The sequence below is a fragment of the Pygoscelis adeliae genome, unplaced genomic scaffold, assembly GCF_000699105.1.
Source record: "Pygoscelis adeliae isolate BGI_AS28 unplaced genomic scaffold, ASM69910v1 Scaffold267, whole genome shotgun sequence".
NCBI lineage: Eukaryota > Metazoa > Chordata > Aves > Sphenisciformes > Spheniscidae > Pygoscelis > Pygoscelis adeliae.
In genome coordinates this window covers 4,058,492-4,064,047 of record NW_008825150.1, presented here as the reverse complement: position 1 = coordinate 4,064,047, position 5,556 = coordinate 4,058,492, and positions in this window count along the sequence as shown.

Here is a 5,556-nt window from a genome sequence, read left to right as displayed (position 1 = left end):
TAAGGAGAGTATCTAACCATAGTCTTCCATTAAGAAAAAGGGGAGCTGACAGAGCCAAACTCTCCTGAGAAAAGAGGCAACATGCTCCAGCGAAGGTAATTCCAACCAGAGAAATGGAAAAAATTCTTCACACTGAGTGTTTAAGTGCTGGAACAGGCTACCTGGAGAGGCTTTGAAATTTTCGTCTTTGGATACTTCACAATTTAGCAATGCAAAGCCCTGAGAAACTTTAACGTTGAACTTGTCTCTGCTTTGAGCTGAGGGTTGGACTAGAGACCTCTGGAAGTCCCTTCCAACATAATTGTTCTATTATTTTATTAGAGAAATCTCAACTAGTTTTACCTTAACTTTAATTTATGAAGCTGGTCTATGAATTCCTAAGGCCTCAAGGAGTTTGACATGACACTCTGCAATGCCTCTTTCTTAAGGAACCTCTGTATTTTAATATAAAAACATTTCAGTAAAAGATCACTTACCTGTGTGTCTGTGGAAGGGGGGATTAGGAAAAGATGAGCCATCCTTGCTGGTGAATGAAATATCTCATGTATCACCTGACTTTCATGTCAGTGTATTCTGTTTTGACTCCTCCAGCAAAGGTATCTGGAGTATAAACGGACCTCCATCCCGTAACATCTCAACCTTCTCTGTCCATAAACTCAATGGATCCCACTTTATAATTGTGCCCATTCACAAACAGAACTACTGCTCATCCAGAACAGAACACAGGAGATTGACCTGTGAACTTGATCTGCAACCATGAATTTCAATATACTCCCCTGATGAGAGGACAGACAGTCCAGAGGGGTTTTTCTGATTAAGTCACCTTATGTTATACATATAAGATAACTGAACAGAGGGTAGTAGCATGGTAAGATCTAAATACTCATCTCTCCATCAGATCTTGCGGCCAAATTCTTAAAGGTAGTGTGCCCAAAGGAGAGTTTTTGGATTCCCTAGTAGGAAATGGAGGAAGTTCGAGCTCTGACTACCCTTGAGTCAACAAGATTGAGCATGTCACATATGTGCACTGGTAGAATGGATGGCAGTAGTGCTACAGCTACATTTCCCAGTGCTACAGAGAAAACCAGAGAACCTAGAGAACCTGCTGCCAGCTACACTGGAAGGTCTGCTTCCATCATGAAGACAGAATGATGAATAACAGAAGTAATTCAGTCTCCTACTGTCATTTCTATAAACTTTTACACTAGTATGAAGCTAGTGTAAACTGGTAACACCAGTTTGATGATTGTCACATTTACTTGGTCTATGTCAGATATCTCAGAGCCATAGTACAGTTGGTGTTGAGATTGATATTTTCCCTTTGGCTTGAGATGTATAGATACAATTCTTAAGAGGAGCTGGATATTTATCTGGGCAATTTTTTGTGGGCTTCACGTCAAACTCAAGCTTCAACAGTTTCAGTTTGTGACTGAGTCACAATATCTTGGAAGAAAATCAGAGTGGCAAGAGGAGATAGCTTGAGAAGACCACCATGGCCAATCTACTGCTGTTACACTTTAATGCTAGGCTAGATGGCCAGTTCTGAAGTCAACCCTAACAGCTCCTTCCAGGTCTATCTTACGTTCTTGCGAGTCTGAGAGATGAAAAGCTCACAGAAGGATTAACATCCATCTGGTATATCACTTACAGCAGCCAAACCATATGGGTATGCCTACACTGTACAAGGCAGATGACAATCCAAACTGTAAACATCACATAGTGAAACACAGCCCTATGTGGACATAGTACCTCAGATCCACAAACATTTCAGCCCCATGACTGCGGCCGAGTGCCAGAGGTAATAAACCTTGACTCTTAACAGGTTTCAAAAGCTCTGGCTTTGTGCCACGTTAATGCAGCTTGCCATGGATCCAAGCTAATACCAGTGCTGACTGGGATATAAGGAGTCTCTGTACCTGCTTCATTATGTCTCTAGAATATCTGTCATTCAGCAGGTATCTCTGCACATCAGTAGTTACAAAAGTCTAGATGGGCTTGTCAACGTTCAGGGTGTCAGGGAAACATTTTTTTCCACTAAAATGTTGCCAATGTGCAACAGAGTAATTCAGAGCTGTTTTGCTTCTTCTTGTGCATCGCAAGCAATTCAGTAGCCAACTGAAAGAACTGAAGGGTTTCCTTTGATTGTAACAGGCATTGTACTGAAGATTTTTCAGGCTTCCTTTATTTAGGAGTATACTGAAGGAAATGTATTGAAAGTTTCTAAATTTAGAGAATTCTATTCTTACTAAAACTTCCTCCTTTTTCATCAATGTCATTCCTCCAAATTTTATCATGGAAAAGGGAAAACATTAGTTACAGTGAAACGTGGAAAAGATGAACAGACTCCAGTCTGAACAGTTTGTGAACACAAAGACCTACAAAGAAAATAAGAGAGAAAAACTTAGAAGGTGTGAATTTCCTAAGCTATCCCTCTTTCTTTGACTGGGAAGAGTATAGTACTTACAGAAGAAACTGAAAATAAAAACCCGAGTGAATTGAAAGACTATTAACAGATCAATCTATATTATTTGCCAAACAAAAATCCCAAACCAGTACACCTTTAATATAAGTTCCAAAATAAAAATTTGGAATTGGAATCCAGAATCACAAATCCATTACTTCTGAACATATCGTTTGAAAGAGCCTTTCAGAAAGTCTCTTATAACTCTTACTAGCTACAGAATGCCTTTAGTGTACACTCTATATTATCAGCACCACCTAGAGTGCATCACTAGAAACAACTCCAAAACAATAAAGTTAATATTATTTACAAAGTGTGATTGTATTTCAAAGGAACATTTTCCAGACTTACTGTCTTTCAAAGACTTCCATATCAAATATACATGGCTGATACAATAGAAGAGAGGCAGGGAGAGGCAGTATTTTTATTATTGCACCTAGAAGATGTGGAGAAATGATACCACAAGACATTTTAGATTCAACTGAACCCTGTAAGACGGTGTCTTATTGCTTCTTGCTTGATCATCATCAGCAAGTTCCTCAATCAAAATACAGTTAGTGACAATGATGACGATGAAGATGTCCAAAGCAGAACAGAATCCTGTTCATTCTCCTAAATCTGCTTCAACTCTCCAGAGAAATAGAAACAGATTGCTGTTTTTTCAGTAAACTATTTAGTTAAGGGTTTGAAGGCAGAAATGAGCAAATCAAATGGATAAGAAGTTACAGATATTGTATGTCTATGAAGTAATTGTTTATATCTTTATTTCTTTATTCTGCTTCTATCAGACACCGACTTATTTAAAGCCAATTCCTGTATGTAGTCATAATAGCAACCTAGAGGATGGTAGGAAACTTATGCTATGGGATGCACACTTGATTTTCGATTGCTTTCCATCTAGGAAAAATGATGTAAAGCTTTCTATCTTGATTTATTTACACTCATTTTCTTCCAGTATAACTGAATAGGACCTAGTTTACCATTTCACTACTCCAGTTTGATACTGTGAAAATTAAATGCAAAATGAGTAGAGTTATACTAGTATATGCCTGGAACAACTCAGTAGTGAAATCGGCCCTTAATCTGGAAATTATGTTCTTCTCCATGATTTGTGACTGTATAAGTTAATTTGTAAGTTCAGTTAGTGTTCAGGAATGCTCAGATTTAATTTTCAAACCCACTGAAATCCACAGGAGCACTGTACTTGCCTAGGGTTCTGATAAACAGACACCTGGCACTGATATCACACTTCTGAAGCTGCTTATTTTCATTTTTTAAACAAAGCAGTTGTTACTATGGCTGCATAAAGATCTTATTACAGCCTATTTTAAAGAATAAACAAACTAAGAATATAGGCTTAACAAAACAGAGCATTTTCTTGCATTGTAAATGTATATGCAAAAATTCAGCTGTTAACAAGTACTGATTATTCATTTCTGGCAAAGCAGTGCAAGGAGACTGAAGACAGGGCTTCCTGCTCCGCTGATTGAGCAGCACATGCTGAAAAAGCACAACTTCAGATCTTTATTGAAGTATGTGGTCTTAAGTCTGAGAAGACACTCACATTGAACGGCATGAGCACAGCAAAGGACCTGTCTTTTCTCAGAAGACAGCTCTCTCCTGCTCCAATGGCACAGAACTCGTTAGTACCACTGATGATCTTTATTCTTCTTACTCCCATCTTCCCCATCCAGTACTAGTTGCCTTCCTGTTACATCTGGGGTCCACCTACTTCTGCTGTGGGAAAGGTGCTTTTCTATCGGACAGGATGAGTTAAATGCTTTGCCTCTGGCCCTCTTCCTCATTTATCTTCTGACCTAAAAATACGTCTAACATAATTCAAACCTACCTGTATGCTCACATTTGCCTTCAACATTCTTTCCAGGCTACACCTTATAAGCTTACATACTGTAAAGTCAGAGTGTTACTGACTATTAGTAGCCAATAATTTTAAAATTGTAATATTTTTATGCTTGTATGTTTTATATAATTGAAATACTTTACAAAGTGAATAAGTATAATATTGCAATTAATTATAGTATTGCACACTAATAAGATTTATTTTCTTGAAATTCTTAATCTGAAGAGCAGGGACCAAAAAGAAAGTATTTTGGATCTTTTAGTCCTGACGGTAATTCTACTCTTACCCACTACCACAATATTACAGTAGAGTGTATTTTCTCAATATACTGCTGACACCACATGCCAAGTAATATTTCCACCGTACTGCATAAAATACTTCTATATTACTATTACACTGTGAAGGAACGAAGATGAAATTATTACATCAGTGAGGAGAATCTGACCTGTGTCCTTTCTTACACAAAAAAGTTGTGGTGCTTTCAGCCAAAACTGATAACCGCTAATAACATAATCAAAAAACGGAAAAGACTATGACATTCATCAAGGAATGGCTGCGCAAAAGTATCCCAAAGATGTTACAAATTGCAGTAAGTTGCCCATTACCATAACAAGAAAATAAATGCACTTGCCATAATATGAAAATGCAGCAAACATTCTGCATGTTCATTAATAATTCAAAACAAAATATGTCTTAACTGTATAAATCCAAATTCTGTCATTTTTAAATAAAGAATACATATATTTAGAGCTATGACCACTGAGAAAAATGAAAAATAAATTATGCAAATGCTTCAAAAACTTATAAATCTGTTTTTGCTTCAGGGCACCAACACTGATTCACAAGCTGAAAAATTTTTCCTTGAGCTGAGTTATGCCCAATTTTATTGTTTCAAGATATTCCGCACATTTCTTTGAAGCATGTGAAGCTGGAACCTGTCCGAAGAAGGACAGAGATCTCTCCGGACCTTGGCTTTGCCCTTGAATGGATCATTTTAATTCTATGACATCATAACAGTATGTTTTTATGTCCCTATATAAATCCTTGACTGTAGCATCTCCAGAACATGTGACAGGCCAAAAGGGACCATTTGATTTGAAGGCTGAACACAGAGGTTGAATGGGATTTTTAAATTTTCTTGAAGCACAGGCTGTTGTCCTTCTTCTGAATTAAAGCAACTAGTCTGATAAGAAGCAAATCAGCTGGACAAAGAGAGGATTTTTAACACCTCAAG